Source organism: Myotis davidii, unplaced genomic scaffold, assembly GCF_000327345.1.
Source record: "Myotis davidii unplaced genomic scaffold, ASM32734v1 scaffold577, whole genome shotgun sequence".
NCBI lineage: Eukaryota > Metazoa > Chordata > Mammalia > Chiroptera > Vespertilionidae > Myotis > Myotis davidii.
The window spans coordinates 1577558-1588297 of NW_006289082.1; the positions used below are offsets into that span (position 1 = coordinate 1577558).

Here is a 10740-nt window from a genome sequence, read left to right on the forward strand (position 1 = left end):
GGGTGTGTGCCCTTGATCGGAATCAAACCCGGGACCCTTCAGTCCCCAGGCCCACACTCTATCCACTGAGCCAAACTGCCTAGGGCAGAGGTGGGCAAACTTTTTGACTTGAGGGCCACAATGGGTTCTTAAACTGGAAGGGAGGGCTGGAACAAAAGCATGGATGGAGTGTTTGTGTGAACTAATATAAATTCAAAGTAAACATCATTACATAAAAGGGTACGGTCTTTTTTTTTTTTCGTTTTATTCATTTCAAACGGGCCGGATCCAGCCCGCGGGCCATAGTTTGCCAACGGCTGGCCTAGGGCTTACCAAAATGTTTTGTTTTATTTTTCATTTTCAAGTATTATGAGGGTTTTTTTAAAAAAAAGAACCTTTACTTATCCCTTGAAGAAATTTTAAGGTATTTTATCATCTTGCGTCCAGAAGATGAAGCTTGTACTATGTTTCCTTTGATAATTTATTGATTTCTTTGTGGTCTATTATAAGGTCACTTTTTGTAATTCCTTTGTATGCATCTTAAAAATGGTGTTTAGCAGGTATCAAATATAAACTGTACACAATCATAGGTACTCAGTTTTATTATATATTTTGAATACCATGTATTTATTTTGTGGCTTAGAATCATAGTAAATATAACATCTCCCAATTTGAAAGTGATTTATGAAAATTAACCTTGTAGTTATTCCAAGTGTTTACACCCCCATTACAAATTTTGAATTTCTTCAGTTATTTCAGAACTCTTTCAGTGTAATTTTAGACTCAGCAAGATACTGGGCATTTAATTCCTTTTAATGATTTGGGATCATCTCCATTTCTTTAAAAATCCTATATAATTAAGAGGTGATATGCAAATTGACCATCACACCCTCACACAAGACTGCCACCACAAGATGGCCTGTAGGGGAGGTCAGTTAGGGGTGACCAGGCCAGCAGGGGAGGGCAGTTGTGGGCAATCAGGCCGGCAGGGGAGCAGTTAGATGTCAATCAGGCTGACAGGGGAGTGGTTAGAGGGTGACCAGTCTGGCAGGCAGAAGCAGTTAGGGGCAATCAGGCAGGCAGGCAGGGGAGCTGTTGGGAGCCAGCAGTTCCGGATTGTGAGAGGGATGTCCGACTTCTGGTTTAGGCCCGATCCCTGTGGGCAATCGGACATCCCCCGAGGGGTCCCAGATTGGAGAGGGTGCAGGCTGGGCTGAGGGATACCCCCCACCAGTGCACGAATTTTGTGCAGCAGGCCTGTAGTAAGAAATAAAACTCTAGCCCTTGCCAGTGTGGTTCAGTTGGTTGGGTATCGTCCTTGCATAGAAAGGTTGCCAGTTTGATTCCCTGTCAGGGCACACGCCCAGGTTGTGGGCCTGATTCCTGGTAGGGGGCATGCAGGAGGCAGTCATTCAATGTTTTGCTCTCACATTAATGTTTCTCTCTCCTATCTTCCTCTCTCTAAAAATCAATAAAAATATTTTTTTAGTGAAAACAAAATCTCTAAATTTTACAAAACTACCAATTGAAGGAATAATCAGCAGACTAATCTCTAGTCTTCTTTGATGACTATTTCTTATGTGTTAAGATGTGAATTACCTTATAATATATTTAAATTTTAAAGGTCTAAATGAACTAGATTAAGAAACGTATATATAAATAAATAATTCTGCTTATACCATTCATGTGCATTTAAACAAAAATGTGCGTATTAGGAAATATGTATTAAATGTATGCTATATAGATTAAGAAGTAATCCACACTTTATTTTCTTGTTTTTCTTAAGGATTGTAAACAACTGTTTAAAGATATTTATCTTGCCCTAGCAGGTTTGGCTCAGTGAATACAGTGTTGGCCTGCAGACTGAAGGGTAGCAGACTTGATCCCCAGTTGGGGGCATGCAGGAGGTAGCCGATCAATGATTCTCTCTCATCATTGACGTTTCTATTTCTCCCTCTCCCTTCCTCTCTGAAATCAATGAAAGTATATTTTTAAAAAATTAAAAAAGTGAAGATATGTACCTCTTACTTTATTTAAGCTCATATTCTTAGACATATTTCAGTTCTTCAGAGAGTAGGATTAAACTAATAATAGGAGTAATAACTAATTTTATCATGTCTATAATTGGGGCATGGTATTGGTCATTAGAAGAACCCAAGAATGTTGATTGGTAACACATAGTAGGAGACAGAGTACCCAAAAATCTCTGGAGCTAAGGAGTTAGAACAGAATACTCTAAAACAGGCTCTAACTAGCATTCTCAGAGATCCACACATATTCCAACCTGAGTACACTGCCTCCTAATTCCAAAGACTCCTACAAATGCTACCTACATCTGTCACCAACCATCTCAGCTTTCTACCTAATTCCTCATTCCCAAACCTTACAAAGAGATCCATAATTTTAGGACATTTTACTCTGTAATTATATGTGTATAATAATGAAAAAAAATTTGTAGCCTTTAGCTTTTTAAATTTTCATTGAAGAGGTATTATACATCCTGACCAATAATGCTTGTATATGTGTGATGGGCAGTGGCAGGAGGAGACTTTCTAAAGTTTAAAAAAGTAAAGATATATACCTTTTACTTTATTTAAGCTCATATTCTTAGACATATTTCAGTAACAAAGTAATTACATTAGGTTTGCACATGAATGGTATAAGGAGATTTATTTATTTATTTATTTATTTTAATCCTCACCCAAGGACATCCCTCTAGAGAGGAAGGGAGAGAGATAGAGAGATAGAAACATCGATCAGCTGCCTCCTGCACACTCCCCACTGGGGATGTGCCCGAGAGAGAGAGAGAGAGAGAGACATTGATGTGGGAGAAACATCGATCAGTTGCCATCCCATACATGCCCCAACCAAAGATTGAGCCTACCGCCTATGTATGTCCCCTGATTAGGAATCAAACCCACAATTTTTCAGTGTTTAGGACGACACTCCAACCAACTGAGCTACACTGGCCAGGGTTAAGCTGTTCTATTTATTATCTTTATATATTTTTATATTCTTTATAATTTTCTCTTTTATAATCTCAAATGTTGATTCTAAATTTCAAAATATACCCTAAAAATATATATATATACCCTATTTAAAAATACATTGTTTTCACAAAATTAATCTTTAAATTATGAATACTCTAATTCTAAAATCTCCTTAGGTTTTAAATATCAAGATTAATTTTTTTAAGTATTTTAATTTCAAGATAAAATATTTGAATACTTACTTGCTACACTTTCTTATTATGATTGGGAATAACATCTTCCCTAAGGAACTAGTATATTGGCAGATGAATCTGTTATTATCACTTTCAACATACCTTTATTAGAAACATTTATTTACATTTTTAAACAAGATGGTTAGACCAGTTTAATCCATTGACAAAACCCCATGCATGAATAAGTATAGGACTTAAAGGGAAAAAAATGTAACAAGAAAAAGTTTTTGTTTATCCCTAGACTCTTTTTTTGGCAAAGAATGAAGGTTGCCTCAGCTTAATTGTCTTATACACATTCTTGTGACGTTGCAAGATTTGTTCAGAGGAAGAAAAAGAAGGGAGGTATGACTCTGTGGTTATGTTTCTAAAAAGGGTGTTAGAGAGGGAGAAGAGAACACATAAGCAAGCTGGTTTGACCAGAAACAGAACTGCCTGTGACAGATTAAAAGCAATGCTTGGAATCTGAGAGCAAGCAAAGAGAGTGGAAATTTACAGCTGCCTTGTGTGAGTGTTCAAGTGATCGTATTCTGCTAATGTTTTTCGGTGGTAACTGTTACTCTTCAAAGACAGAGGCAGAAAGTCAAGACTGGATTGTGGAAACTCTTTTCTCTGCCACGCTTTGGTAATAGGAATCACCCTCTGTTGAATGGAAGATAAAGGCTACTTCTTCTGAAGTCCTTTTAGCCCACGAGAGAGCTGTCTTCAGCACCTCACCATGTGTCTACTTGCTGTTGCTTAGACAAGCCTGGGATTTCTATAACATTTGGTGAGTACCAACCAGGTTATCTATACCAGTTCATAGAAATGGAATTGATATGGTAAACTTCAGTTTCAGTTAAAGTTTTACAGTTATTGCTTATATATTCATTTTAAATCATGTTGTTACCTTGTTTCTTTGTAAATGATAAACTGCTGTTACTAGGAGAGGTTTAAAAAAACAAAGGCTACAAAACAATACTCCTCTGTTGCCTAAGACACTTGAACCACTACCAACTATTCTCTGTCTGTGAAATATCTTATTTTGGAAACGGGTTTTTATTTACAGATTTTCCAAAAATAAAATAATGGCAGTATATCATTTTTCACCTTACTCTTTCAACTTAATGAAAATTCAAAAGTTATGTTTTTCTGCCTAGTACCAGTAAATTTAAAATTACCATTGTGATATTTGGTATTTTCAGTTATTAAATTACAGAATTCTCATGATTCAAGTGGCACATGACCTCTTAAAAGTTCCATAATAAAAATAAAATTAGACAATTTACATGTTAGATTTACCATTTGATACAAAATGAATGCACATGGATTTTAAATTAAGGAATAATGCAGTTGTATTGTTCTTATAGCTGATACCAAGCTCTCACATAATGGTCCACTGGAGAACTAGAATAACCAGGTGCACATATATATAAGAAAGCAATAGAGCAGGAAAAAGAAAAAGAAACTCTTAAAATATGTATTCACATTCTGATATAAACTTAGCATAGCAGAGTGTATGCTAATTTTACATATCTCATTTTAAGGGCATCAAGGGAAGGCGTGTAATCATTCTTCTGCTGGAGGAAGGAAGTATATATTGTTAGCTGCGAAACTGAGTCATTGTGTAAAGATGTACCATTCTAAGCAAAGTTTCTAATCTGCACTTTGCCAGCCTCAAAAAATGTCCTTACTGATTCAAGTAAGTTCTTTAAACAGAACAACTTAGCTGAAATGAAAACTTCAGCAGAGTGTCAGTACACATATTAAAAGGATTTGTACCCTAGACATAATATAAAATGGCTATCCTTTCTCTAATATTTCCTCTATGTATATGGAAGCCAGTAGAACAGGTTTTGTTTTGTGGGATTTTTTTTTTTAGCTTGTTGATCTATGTATAATAAGAAGCTCAGCTGGTCTGTGGAAACCTTTTCTGGACAAGTATCTTGCATTTAAAGTAAAAACTAAATACAATAGAGATAATATCACAAACCAACTTTTACTTCTTTACAGAATTTCCCACACTCAGTCCTTCTTGGACTGATAGAAGACTGGCACACAACTTCACAATCTTGAAAATAATTTTATTTTAAAATAGCAATTCATTGTTATTATGTTAGTGGTGGCACCATTTCTTAAGCTTGTATAGAAATAAAGAATAAGTTATGCCCAGTTTACAAATATTTTGTATTTAAGAAGTTTTTTTGTGAGTTGGTTGTTGAGAATTTGGGACCCATGTTCCTTGGGAATCAATTTAACAAATTATTGTTGGCTTTTATTATAGCCTAAGAATATATTTTACTCACATGGTAGCAAAACCATTGCCATCCTGAAAAATACTAGAAAATTAGTTTTAGTGATGAAACTAAATATTAAAACAATTATGTTGAATGAGACATTATCTTTATCCTAACTATTAATGCTTGAAGAAAAGCAAGTTTACTAAGAGATGGATGGATATTTGGAAGAATTCTTTTAAATTGGATTTCTAGCTTTAAGAGCTTTCAAGATTAATTGCCCTGTTTATGAGATCTAAGCTCATGTAAAATCAGTGATTATTCTTTTCCTTGCTACAGAAATATTTCTAGCCATTGCTTTTATGCTTATCATTTATTTCAGAGATCTAGCCCAGTGTTCTGACACATAAGTAGGTATCTAATAAATAGATGCAAGATGAAGACTAAACTCTTTATTTATTTCACAAAAAATGGAATGGAGTAATTTTTCCAAATTATTCTAAAAAGGAGAGGGGGTTAAGGGCACATAGTTTTCATTATGAGAGAGATGACCTGACAAGAACTGATTGAAATGTGAGACTCTAACAAAGCAATGTACTAGTAATACAGAATAGACCTAACTATTAAGCGAAAAAGAAAAGAACATAGGATAACTTGGTGGTAATCCTGAATGAGTAGGGATGCTGATGAGGGAAAGCAATTTACCAGCTAGGTATCTTGAGTACATAAGACATTCTGAAATAAGGTATCAACTTTAACTCAAGAGAATTATGTATTTGCCTGTGTGTACTAGGACCCATAAGAAGAAATGTGGCTTATTTGGAAAATTCCAATTAGGTTGCAAATTAAAGTTAGTTACTCTGCCCTAAACGTTCCTCTAAAGTGCCAAGATATAAAATTTTTAAATTAGTAATGCAATGAACAGATATAAAAATCAATAACAAAATAAATAGGCAATGAATGCAGATTACACTTATATTGTATGTTCCTTATATTGTACAGAAAGACTTTTCCATTTGATTAAAAAACACTACACTTTCTTTGTTAATTTTTTATAAATTAAAATAAACCTACCACTACATGAAAAAAATTCAGAAAAGTTCAGTAATTACCATTCTTTTATGTGGCAAATTATTTAAAAAGTAATGCTTTTGAGTATTCCTAAATGGCATATAATAGTTGCTTAATAAATATTGATTGATTGATTGAATAAAATAAGGTGAAATAGTTTAGACAGTTTTTTAATTTCTAAGATACGGATCTCTGTTTACATATACATGTACATATGTATTTAAAATGTAGCTTAAAGATAATATTACTGATATTTCTTTAGCAAGGGGAAAAAGCTATTAAATGCTTTTTCATTGTGGTCCTACTTAGTATTCCATCAGTAATTGGTTTAAGCTGAAATCTTTACTACTTTTGAATGATATAATATACTTTTCAGTTTTGTGACTTATATGTCTTAAACTTCTAGCAACAACTCTTCTAGGCTTTTGCAGCTTTGGAAATATGAAAGGCTATATTAACCTACCCAGCCAGAAAAACTACACACCTGGAAATCTATAGGATGCAAGTTATCTTCAGCTAAATTACTTTCATCTCTACTCTCCCATGTTAATGTTTTTATAGATTGACAGTTCATAGACAGGCAGAAGGGCTTACTGAAGCTATGAAATAGTTATATTTCACACTATAACCAAAAGCCTTGTCTTAATACCAATAACAGTATCTAGTCAAAATTTGGTGATTGTTATGTATGTACTTAGAGTAAAAACTAAAAATAAAAGTGAATTTTGAGTTTCCTTTGATAATTCTGTTGTGAAGAATAACCATTGTGAATTTCAGAGCTCTGATGTTTGATTACAGTTATTAGTTTTTATTTTGTTTTAATTTTTAAAATATTTTTATTGATTTCAGAGAGGAAAGGAGAGGGAGAGAGCGAGAGAGAGAAACATCAGTGATGAGAGGGAATCATTGAGTGACTGCCTCTTGCACACCCCATACTGGGGATTGAAACCTCAACCTGGGCATGTGCCCTTGACTGGGAATCGAATTGTGACCTTCTGGTTCCTACACCAGCTGGGCTACAGTTACTAGATTTTGAGAATACTAACCTAGCTTCAGATCTCAGCTATAAATTGAGATTATAAAATTTGAATGTAAAATTATTATTTATTGACAATCATTAATATCTAATAGGTGTAGAAAATTTTAGCTCCAACAAATGACTGGAGCTGTCAACAGAAATGTTACTAATGAATGAAATTACTGGTTGTTTTTTCTGGAAAAGTCATCATAGCAAGTGATTGAACTCCCCATCTCCCGGTCGAACTCCCGAGGGCACACTTTGCCAATTAGCCTTTTATATATATATATATAGATTCACCCTCTACCATTTATATTCATATCACAGAATTTCTCTTATTTGCTTATAATTTTATTTCATCCATAAAAATTCAAAAATTTTATTAGATTTGTAGCATATTTATATGGACTCTGACATGTCAGTCTTTTTCTTTGAGATTATTTTATCACTTCTAAAAATAGACAGATAATTTTACATCAAGAAATTTGGCCTGGCTTGTGTGGTTCAGGGTTGAGCACTGACCTATGAACCAGTCAGGGCACATGCCCTGGTTGTGGGCTAGATTGCCAGTAGGAGGGCATGCAGGAGGCAGCCAATCAATGATTCTCATCATTGATGTTTCTATCTATCTATCTATCTATCTATCTCTCCCTTACTCTCTGAAATCAATGAAAATATATTAAAAAAGAAAGAAATTTGACAGTCACTTGTAACTTATTTTAACATTTGTATCTGGGCTCTTTTGTTCTATTGGTCTGTTTTTCCTGTGCAAGTTTTACTTAAAATTTGTTGTCCTTGCTTTTTGGTATGCCTAATTTAGTTACCAAAAGTTTTTTTGACTTGTGATTGGAATTGTACCAAACCAAAGGCTTGTGGAATAAGTGACATTTTAATGATATTTAATTTTTCTATTCAAAACAAGATAGGTTTTTCTGCCCAGCTGGTATGGCTCAGTGGTTGAGCATAGACCCATGAACCAAGTTTGATTCATGGTCAGGGCAAATGCCTGGGTTGCAGGCTAAATCCCCAGGGGGGGGGTTGGGGCGGGGGTTTGCAGGAAGAGCTGATCATTGTTTCTATCTCTCTATTCCTCTCCCTTACTCCCTCTCTAAAAATTCAATAAAAAAATACCTTTTTTAAAAAGGTAAGTTTTCCTACTGAGATCTTTTCTAGCTTAGTTATTTGGGTTTTTCCTCAAATCTCTTTATTGTTTCAGGAAAGAAGAAATGTACTCATCATAAATAATGCAGAAAAACACCAAGATAGAAAAAATTTTAATGTTTTACAAATTTCATAATTCAGATAATACCATTAACATTAGCTGAGCCACATTCCAGAAATTGTTCTGTGGATATATACAATTAAAAGGATGGCTTGGTGAAGGATTGAATCCTTCCTATATAATAAAACCCTAATATGCAAATTGACCAAACAGCAGAACAACTGGTGGAACCACCAGCTATGATGCACACTGACCACCAGGGGGCAGACGCTAAATGCAGGAGCTGCCCCCTGGTGGTCACTGCGTTCCCACAGGGGGAGTACCGCTCAGCCAGGAGCCGGGCTTACAGCTGGTGAGCGCAGTGGTGGTGGCAGGACCCTCTCCTGCCTCCGTGGCAGTACTAAGGAGCAGCAAGCCGAATGGTAAGGAGCGGCAAGCAGGCGGGTGATAAGGAGCGAGGGATCCTGGATTGCGAGAGGCGTCCCGGACTGTGAGAGGAATGTCCACCGGGGGGGATGAGGGGGTATCAGGCCTAAGCTGGCAGGCAGACATCCCCAAGGTGTTGGGCTTGGAGGTGTCCAGGAGAGGCCAAGTTGTGAACCTTGGCAAGCTGCTGCTAGTGCCAGCCTTGGCACCACTTATCCAGAGGTATGTGGCATACCAAGGCCAAATGCTGCTTGTTTGAGAGATTTTAGGAAAGTCTGAATCCTGAGCTAGGATAGGCCATTCATATTGTAAATCCACTGGAAAAAGCTTGTGAGGGGGCTGCAAATTGGGTGGGGTGGAATCTCAGGGAATCACCAGGGTGGACTAGATTAATGGAAACTCAGATATGGCACCTGTCTGTCAGCACTGTGATGGGGCGATCTCAGCAAAAGAACAGTGTCCTCTTCTAGCACTTTTGTCTGGGAAATAGCTGCTCCCAGTTCTTGCCCTGATGCCAGATAAGCTGCTGCCCCAGCACTGGAGCTCAGTCCATGCATGGGCCCTTTAAGAGGAACTGCCTGCAACTCCAGCAACCCTCCATGTCACTTAGTCACAATACCCACTGATGTTTATAAACCGAAGTTACAGTGACTTCTCTTTCCAGCACTGGAACCCTGGGCTTAGAGGTCTGGTGTGGGGCTGAGATCTCTTGCTCCTTGTGGAGGACCTCTGTAGCCAAGATATCCCTCCCTGAAATAAAAAAAAAAGTCCACATGTGGTTCTTGGACCAGGCCATTCTGTGCCTTCACTCCTATTAGTCTCAACAACAGGCCATTCTGCACATCCACTCCTCCTACTAGTCTCAACATGGCTTCTTATTTAATTCACTAAATGTAGGACTTCTGTTCAGCCAGATTTCAGGCAGTTCTGAATGACGGTTGATCTGTGGTTTAGTTGTAATTTTGATGTGGTTGTGGGAGGAGACAAATACTGCATTTACCTATGCTGCCATCTTGACTCTCCTTCTCTCTATAGATTTTTATTTATTTATTTATTTGTTTGTTTGTTTATTTTTAGATTTTTATTTTATTGGATGGCTTTTTATCATCATCTGAAATAATTATTTGATTTATTTATATAATTTACAATCTACACTAATAAAAGAGAAACATGGTAATTGACATACGACTGCTACCCTTTTCATTGGCTAATCAGCGAGATATGCAAATTAACTGTCAGCCATGATGGCGGCTGGCAGCCAGGCAGCTTGAAACTAACATGAGGCTTGCTTGCCTCAGTGACAGAAAAAACCAACGTTCCCCGCCTGCTGCTGCAGGCCTCTGAGCCTGCAGTTTAAGAAACTGTAACAAATACCACCGGACTTCAGCCAGCAGATTCGCAACATTGTAAGCAAAGGCCAGAAACCTACTTTCAGCCTCGGAGGCCTAAGAGCTGGAACCAAGCCTAAAAGCTAAAGCTGGTCCAGAATAAAAAGAAAAAAAGGAGCAGTTGGGAGCTTCAGGCACCCCCAGCCTGAAAACAGCCCTCAGCCCCTCACCCAGACTGGCCAGGCACCCCAGTTATGTAG

At 36.8% G+C, this 10740-nt stretch overlaps 1 protein-coding gene across 7 annotated transcripts in view; it reads left to right on the forward strand.

The window, feature by feature from the left end:
• The window catches only part of CAB39L (calcium binding protein 39 like), a 133573-nt gene that overhangs the window by 40986 nt on the left and 81847 nt on the right, over window positions 1-10740 (forward strand). For 3 of the 7 annotated variants that reach the window (XM_015562323.1, XM_015562320.1, XM_015562324.1), the window contains exon 3: window positions 3769-3968. The exons of 1 other annotated variant lie outside the window; for it this stretch is intronic. The gene's annotated coding sequence lies outside the window, so the exon portion shown is untranslated. Of the gene's footprint in view, window positions 1-3575; window positions 3969-10740 lie in introns of those variants that run through there. 3 more of the 7 variants (XM_015562321.1, XM_006761232.2, XM_015562325.1) reach the window with 3 other exon arrangements.